Genomic DNA, 20,399 nt, shown 5'->3' on the forward strand with positions numbered 1-20,399 from the left:
ACATCTGTTATGCTGAGCTCTTGCCAACAGCAGGGTGTACCGATTGCACTTGACCCCCACTTACTGTCCACGTGAACATTTGTAGACTTTCCCACATGGATGTAAAACAGAGAACAGGTTGACACACTCTCAGTTTACTTTTTAGAGTCTAGCAGTGATTCATGTAGTGCTTTTCTATCAAATTGAAGGGCATCCTTTCCTGCTCTGCTACCCCATTCTCTGAAACACAAGGAAAAGAGTCTATGTCCCATATCAAAAGCTCCTTTGGGGTAAGCTGAAGTGTCAATTCAAAAGAGGCCCTCAAAAATTCTGTTGTAGAGATGGGAATCCTGGCATACAATTTGATTTTTAAAAGAATTTAAGAATATAATTCCTAAAAATGGTTTCAAAAGAAATAATTTATAGGTAAAATCCATTTCCTTTGAGCAGTTCCAGCTCATGAAAACCTACAGTACCTCCCCATTCACCTCCAAACATCCCCATGCATGCACTGCTCAAAGGGCTACTCTAATCATTTCAAAATTATCATTTTGGCAAATAAGTATGTTTCCAATTTTAAACTTTTCATCTTCAGATATCCACTAAGCTGTGACCTTGAAACAGTTATAGCAGGAGAAGTAATGCAGTTGGCAGGGAAGCTCTTGCTTGGACAGATCAGGATAATCTCGTGACATTAGGCTGGTTGCCATTCTGCTTTCTGGTTGGCACAGACCCCAGGCTTCTGAACTATGGAGACGAGATAGGAAGAAGAAGATGAGGGAGGACGAGGAAAGGAAAAAGAAAACAGAGGGAAGAGGAATTGCAGTTCTGTTAGCAATTTAAAAATTCAGCATGGCTAATATGTATTAATTGGTTGTGTTTGGCATAGGCTGACTGCCTTATACAGGTTATCTCAATTATTTTTACAAACCTTTATGAGATAAGTGTGCTAATCTCCATTTTACATAGAAGGGAACTGAGAATTAGAACTGATAAGCAATTTGCCCAAGACCATACACCAAGAAAGGACGATTAAACTCCAGACAGCCTTCACCCAAATGCTTATCTTTTTGTGTCTGGTTGTGACCCTTTTAATAGAAAGGTTTAAAAATACATAATAGATGTGCTGCCCTCATAGTGTTCTGATCAAATAAAGCAATATTAAAAGTAATACTGCCATAGTTTGAAGACAGTCACTAAACACTAAGTCTGTTGGAAAAATGTGGGAAAAATGAATATGACCTATGAAGGACCATTTCTTACTCATTTTTTAGTTTTAGCACCCCACACAAGATTTGACCCATAAAATTACTTAATACTTGTTGTACAAATGTACCGTTTTTATGACTTGGAGTTGACAAAGTACTCATACATATTGTATCAAATGATCCCTATGAGGCATATTCAGAAATTTCTACCCAACTGTGATTTCCTTTTTCTTGAAGTTATTCATATGCAAATTTACCTCTCTCAAGCTGTTGCTCAACCATTTGAATACTGCCATCCTAGTCATTGTTTTAGTAGTTAATTAAAAATAAAGCAACATGAATTGCTCAACATCACTCATCATCAGGGAAATACAAATAAAAACCACAATGAGATACCACCTCACACCAGTCAGAATGGCTAAAATTAACAACACAGGAAACAACAGGTGTTGGTGAGGATGCAGAGAAAGGGGAACCCCCTTACACTGTTGGTAGGAATGCAAACTGGTGCAGCCACTCTGGAAAACAACATGGCAGTTCCTCAAAATGTTAAAAGTAGAACTACTCTTAAGACCCAGCAATTGCACTACTAGGTATTTACCCCAAAAATACAAAATACAGATTCAAAGGGGTACATACACCCTGACGTTTATAGCAACATTATCAACAATAGCCAAGTTATGGAAAGAGCCCAAGTGTCCATTGACTGATGGATGGATAAAGAATTCTGCAAAAAGAATGAAAAAAAAAAAAAAAGAATGAAATCTTGCAATGACGTGGATGGAGCTAGAGTGTATTATGCTTAGCATAATAGGTCAGAGAAAGACAAATACCATATGCTCTCACTCATTTGTGGAATTTAAGAAACAAAAAGATGAACATAAGGGAAAGGGGAGAGAGAGAGACAGAGAGAGAGAGAGAGAGAGACTCTTAACAATGGAGAACAAACTGAGGGTTGATAGAGGTGGGTAGGGGATGGGCTAAATGGGTGATGGGTATTAAAGAGGGCACTAAGTGTTATATATAAGTGATGAATTACTAAATTCTACTCCTAAAATTAATGTTACACTATCAGTTAACTAACTAGAATTTAAATAAAAATTTGAAAAAATGAAACAATAAAAAGAAAATAAAAAGTAAATTGTTTCACATTTTGTAACGTATTTTAGACAATTCCACCCATAAAAGACTCAACCAAGTCTAAATATAATATGTAAGTATAATATGATCCTACACTATGGTTATCACCTTCCATTTCAAATCTGTTCCTCTTTCCATGTTATTGAATAGATTAAGAATGGTATGAATGATGCTCCCTTCAACTGAAGGTGCTACCTTAATCATATCTAGTCATGTCAGTTGTACATCTGCAATAGCTCTGCTGTCTCACAATGTCACTCCATGGTTCATTTAGACCAGGCTTTTGTTAGAGCATGCCTGGGTAACAGCTTCCCAGCTCACCCTCGAAAATTTCTTCCTCTTTTCAATTCTTGCCACATGACAGAAGAGTAATTGGATCGCTCATAAATCTTCAATGCCATGATGGCCAGATGAGAAAATCTAGACTTCTTTCCTTGACTCTGAAGGCCTTTAACAATGTAGTCTTACCAGTTCTGTACCTCATTTCTATTCACCATGCACTTTCTCCTCTGGTCAAACCTAACTAATTTCATTTACCACATGCCATGCTATTTCCCAGATGTGAAATTTTGAATACATCTCATCTTTCTACTTTGGATATCCTTCTTTCAGATATTCACATTTTCACAAGCTCACTCTATTTTAGGGGAGAGTTCAATTGCCATCTATTCCAATGTCACATTTCCCTCTTCTGAATGTCTGGAGCTTTTTATCTGACCTTTTAAAAAAATTTTAATGCCACTTAAAACCTGGCAAAATATCTGTTTAGCTGTATGTCTTGCTCCAAAGGCAGGGTCGGCATCCAATACAGCTGTGTGTTAGCTCCATCTCTTTTCAAACCACTGTAGGCACCCAGTGTCTTATAATATTATGTGCTCCAATAGGCATTACTGAATACATTATCCATCAGTATACCCAGGCATTTGATGGGCTTGGTGTTGAATCTTAGTCTTCATATCTGTAGCTGTGCAACCATGGGTTATTTATTTAGTTTCTCTGTTTCTTCAGCAAAAATATGGAAATGGGTAACTGGGAGAAGTAAATTATGTATGTATCTACTAAATCTACCAAGTCATACAATAAACAACACTTAATAACTATATATAAATCATCTAAATCTAAATGTTCAGTATAGATTTTAGGGTACTGATATATAATAGAGCAGAATGTCTTCCCTTCTTTTGCTTATTGCCTAAATAATATGCTTATTATTTATTAATTTATCTTTAAATATTTCTGATATTCTAGAATTTGACCTTATCGGTCCCAGGGGGGAAAAAAAAAAAAGTCTTTGAAGTTTTCTTCTTTGGCCAATCTGACCAAAAAGCAAGGATAATTCCAGCAAATCTGGGTCTATAATATTTTCCTTCATTTTTTTTCTTTAATAAAACAACAAGTGTACCTTTTTTTTTTTTTTAAGATTTTATTTCTTTATTTGACAGAGCAAGACACAGCGAGAGAGGGAACACAAGCAGGGGGAGTGGGAGAAGGAGAAGCAGCCTTCCCGCTGAGCAGGGAACCCGATGCGGGGCTCAATCCCAGGACCCTGGGATCAAGACCTGAGCCGAAGGCAGATGCTTAACGACTGAGCCACCCAGGCACCCTGCAAGTGTAGCTTTTAAAGAAGAAAAGCCTCACTAATTTTCTAAGAGGACAAGGACATAAAGATGGCTGCTGAAAACTTTCACGTGTATCTATAAACTCCTGCACATGGTTTTGGAAAGGTTATGACCATGGCTCCTCCACTAAGAAAACTGTATTCCAAAAGGATTATGTTCGTGAAATATCTGTAAATTCCCTATAAATAGTGTTACAAATGACTTTGTTGAACTATTAGAATAACAAATTAGTGGTGAGTGGGAGTCATTCTGTGACATGGTTTCTATGAATGTCCAGTTCTGGGCACTGAAAGAAGCTGTTGACACCACAGCTCTCTGTCCATTTTTATCAGTCCTTTGTGTCCTCTCTCCAGCCTATGCAGATTGGAGGCTCTTACAAGCTGACAGGGCTCAAGAACGAGCCTTGGCAATGCTATGGATGCATCCATCTCAATTTCGGTTTGGCAACCATCAGAGTTTCAGCTTCTGTAGTCCCAGGGCCAGCAGTTCTGGACCCCGTATGGAATGTGGATTGCTGGTTGTTCGTTCACATTTTAGTGGTTGTTGTGGCCATATATAATCTGGAGAAGGATTTCACAACCAACCATTCTGGCAAAGAGATCTCCAAAACATTATAAGGCTCCAATATGTGGCTTTGTTAACCCTTCAAGGGCATCTAGAGCCAGCAAATGAGCCCTTCTTTAAGTTTGCAGGCACAGGTTAAAAAAGACCCATAACAGTTTTGCTTTCTGTTTCTTTTTTTTTTAAGATTTTATTTATTTATTTGACACAGAGAGAGAGAGCACAAACAGGGGGAGCAGCAGAGAGGGAGAAGCAAGCTCCTTGCTGAGCAGGGAGCCCCACGTGGATCATGACCTGAGCCGGAGGCAGCCACTTAACCGACAGCCACCCAGGCGCCCTGACCCATTACAGTTTTATTGGAAAATGGCAATTTGACAGAAAACTGTTTAGTGTAAGGGGAAGACCTAGCTTGAAAACATAAGGGCCTTCCAAACACGTTGCCCAGGTGAGGAACCATTTCCTCCCTAGATGTGCACTTTTACAATATGACTTTTTTACTGTTAATTTTTAAATACTCTGAGTTATGCAAACCTATAAATATTATGTCTTAATATTAATTTAAAACCATGCTCGCTTCAACATTCCATATATTTATTAATTTAAAATTATTTCTAGAATATAAACCTTTATTGTTCTCAGCATTCCATTGTCCAATAGGTGTAGTTCAGGCCCTTTCCATTTATTACCTGCATTCCTGTAAATATCCTCTAATTGGTCTGTCTCTAGTATTACATACCCCAAACTTCTTTCATAGTGATATTCCTAAAAGGCAAACCCGATGAAGAATTCCTTACTTTAAATCATTTAATAGCTGCTTACTCTTTTCAAGACAAAAATCTAAGATTTTCATGATCTGACACCTATTCATTTTCTTTTCCAAGTTCAACATCTTCCCCAAAGGAATACCTACTCTAACATAGTACTATAGGTTTGCAGAAAGTTTCATCCTTTCTCTTGCCCTGATTTTGTGATAAGTTTTCGCTCCACCTAGCGTACCGTTGCCCCATTCTCTTCTATAACTACCTTCTCACTTAGTTGTTATGATTCTTCTCGTCTTACCTCCATGAAGTATTCCCTGACTCACCCACATATTCAATATATAAATTTTGTACCATTGCTATGAGTATGGTTAAGTCAGCAACGCAGTGTTGCTTAAGGATTTCAGCTGTTTTTAGTCATTTCAATCCATTCATTGCTTCTGCATCTTCAAATCCATTGAATCACTGGAAGTTTTCTCCTTTTTTGCCATTTTTTTTATTGTGTTATGTTAATCACCATACATTACATCATTAGTTTTTGATGTAGTGTTCCACGATTCATTGTCTGCGTATAACACCCAGTGCTCCATTCGGTACGTGCCCTCTTGAAGAGAAGTTTTCTTTTCTGTCTTTCAAAATTTATCTGAATATCAGTTGTGAAAATACTTTGAGGATCTATTGGTTTTATTCAAACAGAAGTCAAAAGGTATCATCATCATCATCAAATATCAGCTTGTAGTCATAAAGAGATCAGAAGACTCCAGATTGGCCTTTGTCACTGGATGAGTTAAATGGAGAAGACACTAATTAGGTTAGGGAGAGTTTAATACACCCTGGGCACTGTTCTAATCAGCACACATGAATGAATTCTCACATTAATGCTATTAGGTGGGTAATATTTTCTCCACTTCATAGCTGGAGTGTAGAGAGGTTAAATAACTTGCCAAATGTTACAAAATGAGTAAATTCAAATCCAAGATATAGAAGCAGATATAGAAGATATTTACCATTATATCATTCTGATTTTTGAAACTATTTCTTTCTATAATAAGAACATGTTGAGACTATATCTTGAAATTGTAAAACACACACACAACAAATAATATTAATAAGAAACATATTATTAAAAGGAAAATATTTCCTAAAATATTAGAAAAAAAACAATAATTTCTAAAAGTATCCTCCAAGTGATCAGGATAAGTTGATGAAGTGCTTGTTAATTCTCTCAAGTGAAAAGCAGAAATAAAAAATATTTTTGTTATATCTACAATATTTTATAAACATCCTGTTGATTATACACTATAATTTATTTTTTAAGATGTTATTTATTTATTTGAGAGAGAGAAAGAGTGCACGTGTTGGGGGGAAGGACAGAGAGAGAGAGAGAGGGAGAAGTAGACTCCCCGCTGAGTGGAGAACTGGAGGCAAGGCTGGATCCCAGGATCCTGAAATTGTGACCTGAGCTGAAAGCAGACACTAAACCAACTGAGCCACCCAGGCACCCCTACACTGTAATTTAGATGTGAGAATTTTGTTAATAAATTATTTTTATTTTCTTCCGTCAAGATAAAATATTGGCCATCTAAGATAGTTCAGTGAAGATATTCAAATAGAGTTGTAGATATTAATATTCAATGATCTCTTAAAGGAATTCATGTCTTGAGACTACATGATTTCTATACTCTTTTCTGAATATCATATGCTATGATTTTGCCATGCCTCACTACTTGCTTCAAAGATCTTCCTAAAAGAACATGCCCTAGGCTTAAATGAGCATGTGCTTTCAACAAATTGCTAGTGATGCGACCCAAAACTGAATGAGGAGTTCCCAACCCCCACCTCCACATTAACATAGACTCTGTTCCTTAAAGGATTTTCACTGTCTGATTCCAGAGCCCACCAACTAGAAATTTGTACTGATGAAAAATTGTTCCCTGAAAAACCGTTTGAGACTGGCAGATCTCATCAGTAAATTATCTGATTTTATACAAGGCAAAGCTTGCCAGGAAAAGACAGGACATAAAATTAACAAGAGACTGCATGGAGCACAATTTTCTTCCCAGTACTAATTATAAACTTGAAAAGAAAAAAAAAAAAAGAAGAAGAAGGAAGGGAGGCAGGGAGGAAAGGAGGGAAAAAAGAAAGGGAGAGAAGGAGGGAGAGGGAGATTAAAGTTTCAATTAACTTTAAAACCTTAGTTTAGCAAACGGGCCAACTTGGAAATTTTGTATTCTCTTTACAATTCTATCACTTTAAAAGTGCTGATGGCCAAACTTCTTTATTTTAGACATATCTGTCTGACTCTTAAACTTAGCAGTTATTTGAGATCCTTCGATCATGTACAATAAAACCTCCTCTTACATTTTAATTTCTGGAAGGCTTCCATGTTTAGTGTCAAATCAGCAAAGTTGTTCTCTCAGGTTCCTAGGCAAGCCAGTTGCACTGATATGTGGATGTAATAATTAGACATGCCCTAATGTAACCTTGATAGTTTTGGTTCTCCCAACTATCAGGTGCAGGAGAATGTTCCAGAAGGCTCCTCATGTTCAGCAGCAATGCAGTGGCAGTATACTGGTGGCAGTAGCTGGGAGAAGTAGGACACCAATCGCCAAAGGATGTATTTCCTGGTTCCATTAAAAATCTTACATGGTAATGCCTGCTTCCTGGACTCAAAGCTTGAGCCTGTAGAATTCTGTTCATTGCCATGACCAACTCATAGCCTCAGAAGCTATTGAATATTCATGGTGAATAATCTTATTTTGTTTCTTTTTTTTTTAAAGATTTTATTTATTTATTTGAGAGAGAGAATGAGAGACAGTACAAGAGGGAAGAGGGTCAGAGGGAGAAGCAGGCCCCCCGCCGAGCAGGGAGCCCGATGCGGGACTCGATCCCGGGACTCCAGGATCATGACCTGAGCCGAAGGCAGTCGCTTAACCAACTGAGCCACCCAGGCGCCCCTCTTATTTTGTTTCTAATGGATGTGTACACTACCTGTAGATTCATGCAATTTGCGCTTACATAATTCTCCTCCTTCTCATGCCCCTCCCTACTTTCAGCCTTAAACAATAAACAGAGCATAGGGAAGGTATCTATCAGCACCAGGATTGTGGCTCATCGCTACTGTGGACAACTGTCCTTGATTAATTTTCAAAAGGAGAGTGACTTATAGTATCAAGGTGATCAATGGCAATATTCATTGAATCAATTACCTGTCATTTTTCTCTCTTGACAATGCTTCTGTGTCAAGAAAAATATTGCTTAGAGAGATATAATATTAAGCTAAACTTGACATGAATTTATGATAAGAGGAAGAAAGGAAATATAATTTTAAAAGTGTTTAAAAAGCAATGTTTACATACTGAATACTCTCTTATTTTCAGATTCTGAAGTTAAATGTCTAAACACACAATAGAGTGCCATAAGTTGTGGTGTTCCAACAGATCTCCTCGTTTGTACTGTTTGTGCCCTGTGTGTTTATTTACTAAAAAGACAATGTATTTTAAATAAAAAGATACAAAGGCAGTGTGATGCCAGGGAAATATTAGCCATGTTGGGGAATACACTACTTGTGCAAATTATTCTATCATGTAGAAAGTCACTTAGAAAAAAGACCTCCCCTGGACTCTATTGTCTGGATCAGATAACTCCTTCCGGTATTTTCTGAAACTGGAGCATATACAAGCACCTTACAGGTGATCATCAGAGATGTGATTAAAGATACCCCCAAATAGACACCCACTGAGGACTTTCCTGAAACAGCATTTTTCATCTGGAATTTCTGTTGCTCCTGGAACATCAGTGCTGCCTAAAATTCCTAATAGGGTTCCATATTCAGACACAAATCCTTGACGTACAACTTTTGGAACGCCTCTGCCCCCATCCCGGTGAATCTTCCCCTCCTCCCTCCATCACTGCCTGCTGAGTAGCCACATCTGCCCAAACCATGGGCTTTCTCAGCTGAGTTCCTAAAGCCAAAGTTGGGGACCTACGTCCAGGGCAGCCCATCCACAAATGACCAAAATTCAGTGTTGTGCGGGATCTAAGATTAACCCACACCCTCTCTGGGAATGTGGAATTGGGAGACTGAGGAACTAAGCCGAGAGAGCTGTGAGTGGCTGAGCTGAAACATCATGCTGAGTCTGAGGTGGAGGAAGCCACATTGAGTGGCCTGCAGAGGAAGCTGCTCCACAGGACAGAAAGAGGAACAGCTCTTACCCGTGTCTGTCTGGTATTCACTAAACTTATGTAGATTCTTGTTCATTAATGAGAAGAAGTAAGTAGCCATATGCTATTGAATCCCTCCATTACTGCTATTATTTTAAGCCGTAAGGAGTGAGCATTGAGATACAAAGTCCTCTGATTATCCCAGAAACCACAACTGGAATATGACCCTTCTTTCTATACATCATCCTTAAGCTAAATGGCTTGGGAAATGAAGCAGAAGATGGGGTGTTTAAGACACAGAAAGATGAGGTAATTTTCTTGCCTCACTATTTCTGTAGTAGAAGGGCCAACAAGCCCTTCTACAAATGACTATGAGGAGTCATCCCGCCCTAGAACTGGGGGAAGGTGGAGGAACAGGAAAGTCTTATCTGTGTTTTCTGCCCTGATCACCACATCCGAATAAATAGGCTTCTCTTTTAAGAGCATGGCTATCAATCATGAATTCACTCCATACAAGTTAGGAAGAAATTTAGAAATCCTAACGAGTGTGAACTTTCTTATCAGCGTCATCAATGTCACAGAAAAAATGACAGAGGCATAGCTCCATATAATAGCTCACCAGTTCTACCTCCCTTCCTCCGGGGAAGCATAACAGACACAAAAAATAAATGCTCTGCAGTGGTAATGGATTTAGCGGACACTGGGCCAATGCAATGTGCACTATATCTGAAGTCAGAATTCGAGATTCCCATTCCAGTTCTGTCATTGAGAAAGTGTTTGTTTAAGAAAGTTGGTTATCCTCAGAATCTCAGTTTTCTCTTTCTTAAAGAGATGAGACACACGCTTGGCTGGGTTGCTACAACAATGAAGACAGAGAATGTTTCTGGACCATAGTAAGTGTCCAAAAAAGGTAGCTATTAATATCATTATCGCTTCTAATATCTATTCCTTCGCCTGACTCCAAGGTCTCCGAAGACAGAGCACATGACTTGTTCCTCTTCGTATCTGTGGAATCTCACTCAAGCCCTGGAACCAAACAGATGCTGCATAATTATTTGCTGCTTTTATTAGAACTGCCCCAGACAAAAGTGGGACTTAATGGCAGTGAAGTGAGAGTAAGAGGCCAGATGGGAGAGGTCTATGAGACCAGGCGTGCCGGGGGAATACAGCCACACAGCTGTACGGCAGGCAAGCACATGAGATTCACACAGATGCAGAGTGCGTGCTATCTAGTGGGAGCCATTCACAGAAAATGGGACGTGATGAACACATGTGAATTAGTGAGGACCAGAAAGAGGACATCAGGTAAGTGCATTTCAACAGGCTGGAAAGGCCTGAGCACCGATAGCCATCAACATCGGATATATATAGGCAAATAGTGACAGCGACAGGGACATTTTTTAGAAGTTAGTACAGGGTTTCCAGGTAAAATACAGGATGCCCAGTTAAATTTTAACTTCAAATAAACAACAAATAATTATTTTAGCGTAAGTACGTCTCATGCAAAACATCTCTCTATTCTTGCAGCTGCCTTTCCAAGCATGTATAACTACAAATTTCTAAAGAAGAGGAAACTGAGATTCTGATATTCCTAGATAATATTTGGGACACACTTATACCAAAAAGAAAAAAAAAAAAAAAGCCCTGTTTGTTGCTTATCTGAAATTCAGATTTAACTAGCATCCTGTATCTTATTTGTTCAACTAGTAACCTTAAATTAGTGTGTAAAGGCTAGGATGCCAGGCTACAGCAGGACCCACATATAACAACACACTGGGTGAGACAATCCAAGGATGACAAGACAGAGGCCCAGATGCTGGAATTCAAACTCAGTCCAAAAAACAGTTCATTCTTTAGGAAGTAATGTAGAGAATCTCAGAGTTTCCACTAATAGGGTATGTTGGATGGCTGAGCACACCTTACCTTAAAAAATCCAGGATTTCCTAACTTCCCTGGGGGTGGGGGGAGGGGGGGAGCTGCTTTGGCACTCACACCTGGATCAGGACAAAGTTGAACCTGCAGAAATGGGAGGGAGTAGGGCCAGGAATGCAAGCAGGTTGTTATTTTTTATATTTTCATGTTTCATATTGTTTTAATTCTGTAAACTGTCTAAAATCCCTTTAGAAAAATAAATAAATAAAATCCCTTTAGGACATAAGCTCAGGTAAATCCTAAAAGAATGAATAAGTAAATAAGCAAAACCATGCCCAGTTGAAGGCAATTATAGGAAAACCAAGATAAGGAACCCAGCCATAATCTAAGAAGCAGCTTGCTTGCTTTCTTCCTATTTGAGTTAGCAGCTTGGACCCCTTTACCCCTTTAACCCTGTGATGTCCTTGGCAAATTAAATTTGCAGTTCCTTTTTGGAGCTTTTGATTAGACTCTGGGGGATAAAAATTCCAGAGACTAGTTTGAGTTACAATAAATAAATCAAGCAGATTTGGTCAAAAATATTAATTAGAGCCACTTTTCTGGAAGCTACTTTCGCATCTTAAAGTTTTTGTTACATTCTCCTTAATTTTTTTTTTTTACAGTCTTAAATGTTTATCCATAAGAGACAATTACGATTGAATTCCCCAACATTTTCTGGGAGTGAGGGGGAGGGGATGACTTTAATGGAATATTTTTAAAGAATGCCATTATTTTGTAAAGTCCAGGACCTCTTTTAAGGTGACAGGAATATACTATTATCCACTCCCTAGATCCCTGCTGTACAGTATAAGCTGGCAACAAATGTTACTATACTTACCTGACATATAGTAAAAGTTTGGCTCAGTTCAATCCATTATTACTCCCATTAGCTACACTATAGATCTGTTACCCCAAACAAAATCTTTTATTAATAGTATTTATGATGATGTTCATTATATAATAAGACATTTTTACATTTTTTCAAAAATTGTAATAGGTTGCTACATCTGTCACCTGATACCTGTGCTAGCGATCCACATAAAGAATGGCCTTGGAGGGGCGCCTGGGTGGTTCAGTCCTTAAGCATCTGCCTTTGGCTAGGTCATGATCCCAGGGTCCTGGGATCCAACACCAAGCCCCGCCTCAGGCTCCCTGCTCAGTGGGAGGCCTGTTTCTCACTCTCCCACCCCCGCTGCTTGTGTTCCCTCTCTTGTTGTGTCTCTCTGTGTCAAATAAATACATAAAATCTTAAAAAATTTTTTTAAAAAATAAAGATTGGTCTTGGAGACCCGAGGAACACCTCTTCAACTGGAATAAGAAAGGGGTGTTAATAGCAGATGTTTGTTAGCAGAACATTCTTTTTGGGTTCTTCCAAGGAATGACAGTAGCCCTAGAGATAAAAATTATGGCTGCAAAAACTCAGGATCTTTTTAGTATCCAAAGATATATGTATTAAGCTGATTCAAACACTAAAAGAATGAAAGAGATGGCGGATACCCTCTTCATTCCACACTCTGCCTCTGTTCTGTCCATAACTTACTCATTCTTTTTGATTTTCCATTTCAAATACTTACAACTTTAGATAAAGCTCAGATACTGTGATACTTTTCAATAAGACAAAGTTACTCAAATTGCTTGCCTTCCCTGAAAAATTATGGACTGGGAATTCCGAATTCTCCCTTTGCTGTTAAAAAAGAACAGATTCATTTGTAATATGACAAAGGTAAGGAAGAAGAAGGGAAAAGGAAGTATCTGTTTTCATTTTTCCCCTATGGACAACTCATATTATTATTAACTGATTACTCTCTACACGATTATCTGCATACCTGGAAGGACTTGGGTACAATGGAGATAGAGATAATTCTTAACTATCCAAGACTACAAAATGGCTAAATACCAAATTAGAGTCTTCTCCAACTTGCCTCTTCCTTCTGGCATTCCCCAATTTTGTTGACTATAAAAGAGCTCTTATTCACATCAGACTCAGAAATTTCCTTTTTTCAAAAATAGAAAATTATAAAATACATGAAATAAAAAAAGTGTTTTCTCATTTGATGTCTCCATTGCAATGATCAGTGTTCAGCTGCAAATAAATACATAAATAAAGGAATAAAGGAATTCACTCTAGCTAGTACAAGCACAAGGGATCTATTATAGGTATTAAATTGCTGATAGAATGAATGTGGAAGTTGAAGAAAGACTGCAGACTAAGCTTTTAGTGATGACTTCAAAAGCTATACTATAGAACTTGGATACCCAGGGAACTATGAGTTTCTTCCACAATTATGAAGCAGTCGGGTCAGCAAATATCAAAAAGTTTACCCTAGAAAGGCAGACTCTTCTATGATTGAGTTTACCAACAAAAGCTGTTGAAGAATTAAAAAAAAAAAACATGGCTTCCAAATACACTCTCTCACACAACTGCATGCAGTTAGTGAAAATAAAGCACATCTAGGTGCAAGCAAATCAGGGAAATGCAGTTTTTAGCTTTCAGTGCTTTGTAGTATAGGCAATTCACTAGAAGGAATTGATGCTGGGTGCTATACACAACCTTGCCCATCTGGCTACTAAATATCTACACACACCTTCTATCCCTAAACTTCTAAGCAACTGGAATATGTTACCATTCAACGTAATGCAACAAGGTTACATCAAAATGAAGAACCCTCTATTCCAAAAGAGATGACCCAATATTCCAACAGACACTGTTATTCATTCCTTTTACAATTAATATTCCCCCCTTTACATTCTGTAAACTATAAACTAAATTTAAAAACTATCCACCAAAACTGTATACTATGCAAAATATTAAAGAGAGAAAAAAAGAACTTTAAACAAGATAGATATATGAAAGACCAATGATAGATGACAGAATGAAGAATGCAATATGAATAGCTAGTAAAATCTTTGTTTTGGCAACAAACCACAAGCTTGTGGTTAGTATTTATGATTTCTTTCTGCTGTTGCACATTTTAAGTGTCTTTTGCCTTCAGTAAAACCTCAGTTGGTTGTGATTCTTCAAATGAGATAAACCAGTGATTTATTCCTGAATAATTTGAACACCTAGAAGTCCTAATATTGAATCATAGTCTAACATGAATTTGCCCCCAAGAAACATGGCAGTTGGGGCCACTTTGGAGGATCCCATTCCACTGTTACATAAGGGCCTCTTGAGATTCTAGATCAATCCTCCAACATTTTAGTAAAGCCCATATTTACCTTATTTACCTACTGGTTCTGAGTCATGAGGAGCTCGAAATGGTCAGGTGTATTCTCAGTTTTAGTTCCATGGAATCATCATTGTGCCTTCTGGTAAAAACCTTCTCTTGTGCACTAAGACCTCTAAACTATAAGAGGTTAAAAGCTGGAAGATAGGGAGCAAACATTTCCCTCGTAAGTCAATTAGTATAATTTTGAGAGTTGTCATTCCTGGCCCCCACTCACTGCTTTTAGGCTCCAAGTATTCTATAGGAGAAGTGAAAAAATGGATTTTTCAGCCTGTAGGATAGAAAGCTAAAACAGATGTCATGTGCAAGTGCACCAGATACCATAAATTTTTACTCATCAATATATTGCATGAGCTTAGTTTTAATGATTGGTGATTTGGTGTTTATTAAAACAAGATTTTGAAATGCTATTCTAGCTTGAATACTCCCGAGAGAAAAAGTTTCTGAATGACATGCCATCAGAATTCATAGAAACATTGCCCCATCTAATATATCTTCATTTCTAAAAGATATATCCCTTCTGAGTTTCAGATTGTTTATATGAAAAGAAAATTGCCAATAGTACAATCTATTCCCCAATATATAAACTCAACATGTCTGAGACCTATGTCCTCACAAAGCCTGTTTCCTTTGTGTCAGTACCAGAAATTCCATCCTCAGATATGAACCTGAGAGTCATGTTGATGTGTGCCTTTCCCTCCCTGTTCATTCAGTCAAGATCGCAAATTCTATCTATATGCAACCTAAAGATCTTTTGGGCCACCTCATCTCTGCCCACCTTTCTAGCCTTGTCTCTTTCTAAAGATCCCACCTCCCATTCTAAATGACTTTTAGTTTCCTATCAACTTCATGTTCATTTTTTTCCATCTGATTGTTTCACTTTCCACTTCTATTGTCTAAAGCACTCCTCTTCCCTTCCCACTTACAATCTCCTCCTACATCCCTTCCCTTCAAAGAAACCTTTCCTTCCCACAGACACCCACATACTTGACTCATATCATCCTTCAAATCTTAGCATTGAAAGTAATTTCCTCCAGGCCATCTTCAGTGAACTCCTACATTTGGGAGATGGGTCCCATTGCATTCTGTCCTTCCACATCAGTTCTCCAAATTGTAAAAACCCTTTTCACTCAAATTTATGTCTCATATACTTTTTGCCACAAGGCTGATGGGATACGCATTAGTCATGTTCTTGATGATAATTCGAACCTAATGCAACCATATAAACCTAATATTTTTAAAATTGAAGAAATTTAAAAGTAGTATTAATGCCCATGAAGGGTGAACACAAAATCATGATGTATGACAGTGTTTGTCTTCAAGTCAAAAATCTCAAAGGTAGTGTTTCATTAAAGATAACACTTTCAATATGCTGTGATATTAATGGGGTGTTTCTATTCTGCCCTGAAGCACTGTAATTCAAACAGTATCCCTGTCACTGATTGCCTCGGTTGTCAATCAAAGTTTACCTGAAACACCCCACAATGGAGCAGAATACCCAGTAGGAAAATAGATGTTTCTTCCCTTTTCTGACAGTAATTTCCAGCAAGTATCAAAATAAAATGAAACCCAAGAATCCTTGGTCATATCAAGATCCAGATCAAAACTTTGACTCATTGAGGAAGTTTGTATTTTAATTATTATTATTTTTTTAATGTCAAATGGTTTGGATTATGGAAAAATTTGGGAGCTAAACAATGCAAAACATGTAGAAAGCTTAAGTTGTTACAAGACAGCTTGTGTTACATTGAAATTAAAAGATGAATGCAAATAATTATCATTAGGTCTTACTCTGGTAACTTTCATAAAGTTTTAGACAATTTGAATGTTATTTGAGGGAAAGTAACAGATTGAAAATACTACAGGGATTTGGTATAAATTTCTATCCATTTCTTAGAATTAAAACAGTACTTAAATTCTACTTCCTTGATCTGTCAACTAGAACAAATAAACTTTTTCCACTAAGTGCTTGCATTAAGGGACACTTGGGTGGCTCAGATGGTTAAGTGTCTGCCTTTGGATCATGTCCTGGGATCAAGCCCTGCATTTGACTCTCTGCTCAGTGGGGAGCCTGCTTGTCCCTCTGCCCCTCCCCCTCCTCATGTGCTCTCTCTCTCTCTCTCTCTCTCTCTCTTTCTCTCAAATAAATAAATAAAATCTTTAAAAAAGTGCTTACATTAAAAAAGAGTATTCTAGTGATGCATTAAAATAAAAATCAATGTATGCAAAATATGATGGGATTATCCAATGAAACCAAATGGATTGTTTACAAGATTCACATTGTAATTATATATGCTATTATTGTATAACTACAAAATAATTTTAACTGTATTTTTTAAATTTAGTAATTAAAGGACTTACTAATTATAGTGATGGAGAGCAAGAGTAGTATTTTATCAAATTTTTTCTACACCAAAATTTATTTTATGCTAAAAAGCTATTTCCGAAGACTGATATGTATTTGATATCATGGACACATACTAAATTAGCACCAAAACTAATATGCTTTGTGCAAGCATTCAAACATATTCTCAAATAGGTATTAACATGCTCTCCCATGATTTGAGTTTTGGATGCAGATTCAAGTCTTGTGCACAACTATGATAGTTAATATCATAGTTAATATGCTATTTTTTGGCATTAAACTATTTATCGCTATTGCTAAAAAGCTGTTCACATTAATAATGAATCATAATATTATTCTTTTACCAAAAAAGAAAAAAAGACAAAGGAAGTTGTCTTATATACTCATATTTATGGCTAAATTATATGTTGAGTTTATTTTGAAAGTGAGACAAGCACTAGAACAAAAGCTCTTAATACATTTTCTTTGTAATTCAGGGATCAGTTGAATTCATTTGAAAATCATCACAATTATAGTACATAAGCTTTTATGATAAAATACTGAAAGGTGAATCTTAAAAATACAACCAAAATCAAACCAACTAACAAAAAACAAAATCAAATAAACAAAATAATAACTTGGGGAAACTGAAGACAAAATGCAACAAAAGAAAAAATGGGGACTCTACTAAAGTACACAGATATTAATTGACAATATACTTCTTTTTCCTAATAAGAGATGTATGCAGAGAATAGGCAGTTCTCTAAGTAGTATGGTTTGCAGTGTTCTAAAAAGAGTGCTCATGACCCAAACATCTCTTTCTTATAGTTAAACCATATCATTAAAGACTTTAAGTTTTTAAAGAGAAGGTCTCTATATTAAGCATGAAAACAAACTCATTGGAATGTGGCATGTCAGCCTCACAAAAATTTAAAAGAACACCTTGGTAGACCGTTCACACAAGTAGAGGTAGAAGATGTAAGGGGAAAAGAAGGGAGCTCTAATTGGCTGGTACAGTTGGAGTGCTTGGCAGGAGGCCTTGAGTGGTACCATTCAAAGACCAACAAAATACCACACCTTGGGAGAATTTTTCCCCCGAAAAAAAGCATAAAATCCAACTTTGCTTATTTCAATGTGTCCCGGGCTTGGCCTTTATTTCCCTTATGTTCAATACACAAACCTCCAAGCAGACTCTCTTATACCCAAGGCAAGTGTACAATTAGAGTTGTGTCACTATAACTATCTTTGTTATAGGTCCTTTAGGTGTACATCATTAGAACTGACTCTGTATTATAATATGCCTTTAAAGTGTTGTATATTTAAAGAAATCATGAGAGTTTTATGAACTGACTCTGAATGAAGTCAGAGAGGAGAACATTGAATTTCAAATCAGATAGATACCAGACATATTCTGATTCCATGTCTTAGTAATCGATCTTGTAATAGTTAACATTTCTGAAACTCAGTTTCTTCATTTGCTAAGTGGAGAATGTTATACTTTCCTTGGAACTTTTCTTTGACTGTTTTATGAGGGTTGAATAATAGTAAGATAATTTATTTAAATTGATTTACACATAATTCCTCATTCTTACAAATGATAGTATTATTACTGTTCATTCAACAAATAAAGATGGAAGTTTAATGAAAGTTCTATGAATATAACTTCATCTCCTTAAGATTCATAGGGTTCCAAACTATACCCTAAGCATTCTAAGATCCATAGTATATTATCAGTATTCATTTCTAGCCTTAAGTTTCTCACTAAATTAGGCATTTACTGGAGGTAAAGAATACCTTCCTCATCTACATATTTTATCATCAAGTCTTCTTTCTATTGTGACGGTATGTTTGCTGAATGGCAGAGTCAGTTCTTATCATGTGTAGGAGTCTGAGCAAAATAGTTTTTAGTATTCAGTGTACAAACCTTAGTATTTAGTGCACATACAGAGATACAAAAACAACTGTAAATTAAGTGAAATTTGTTTTTAATATTAGGGGGAAAGATGGAGAAACAATGAGAAAAGTATTTCCAATAGGGAAATGTTAATAAAGTGTCATTATAGAGAACATAGAAAACTCACCAAATTTAGAAAGATTGAAAATTCTGATTGACAAAGGTGGCAAAGAATAATTAAGATAGGAGAAAGAACTTGAGTCCAGATAAATATGAGGTTATTTTGAGAATGATGACGTGTTTGGTGTGGAAGGTACATGGGTAAGAGTAACAAATTAAGACTGTAAAAATGTTTAAGTGAAATCCTGGTAGTGCTGTCCAGAATTTTAGATTACTGAGCTTTTCAGCAAACCTCTTTTCTCTACATTCTGAGTACATTTCTGGACCACATCCTTTGTTTTTTTTGTAAAAGCTGGAATGGGCTTATGACCACAGCCTAGTGAAGAGAACGAGGGTGGAACTTTTACTTTCCACATTAAAGCTTGGCCAGTATAAACCTCATGTACAGTATTATCTCATCTTCGACTGCAGGTGGTTGGGATGACCAGAACCAAGTTCTGAAGTTAGAGAACTTCTGTCATCTTGGATCCTTGAATTTATTTTGTCAAGCCAGGAAGTGAGAATCTGTTTTACCCAGCCATTAATATTTCAGGGCTTATTTGTTATGCTGGCTTGCATAATTTTCATGCACTACATTAGATTCTGTCCTGAGCCATCAGGTACTAGTGAACAGGTGAGAGGCACCATTCTGTATTTTTAAAGATTACTTTGGGCGCAACTGGGTGGCTCAGTAGGTTAAGCAACTGCCGTCAGCTCAGGTGAGCCCCCTGTTGGCTCCCTGCTCAGGAGAGAGCCTGCTTCTCTCTCTCCTCCCCTTCTCCCTCTCCCTCCTCCTTCGTGCTCTCTCTCACTATCTCTGTCTTTCTAAAATAAATAAATAAAATCTTAAAAATAAAAAAAAAAGATTACTTTGTTGGTGGCATATAGAGTTTAAAGAAAGAGTTTTTTTTCTTTTTTAAGAAGCTTCTAAAATAGAGTAAACAAATGATTAGGGAACTTCAAACTAGGGAAAATATAACGAGAGTAAAAAAAGGCAATGCAGTGACTACCTATATGAATCCATTGCCTCCAGGATAATTGCTGTTTTGTTTTTTTTAATGTTATATTGGAATTTATCTGAAGCCATCTCAATGCTAAAATGAGTAAACTAGCTTCATGTATTTAAATTGGGGAGAACCTAAGTTTAGCCAATAAGAGATACCAATATCTGAAACTTGTAAAATACCATATTTATTTTCCAGATAGTTTAAAATAAGCAAGATTTGAAAGGAAAGTGTAGAGAGTTGAGACTATCAAGAAAAGCAAGCAAGCAAGAGAGAGGAAGGAAGGAAGGAAAAAGAGAAAGAAAAAGAAGAAAGAAAGAAGAAAGAGAGGGAGGAAGGATGGAAGGAAGGAAGGAAGGAAGGGAAAGGAAAGAAAGAAGAAAGAAGAAAGAAAGAAAGAAAGAAAGAAAGAAAGAAAGAAAGAAAGAAAG

This window comes from Neomonachus schauinslandi, chromosome 1 (assembly GCF_002201575.2).
Source record: "Neomonachus schauinslandi chromosome 1, ASM220157v2, whole genome shotgun sequence".
Classification (NCBI taxonomy): Eukaryota; Metazoa; Chordata; class Mammalia; order Carnivora; family Phocidae; genus Neomonachus; species Neomonachus schauinslandi.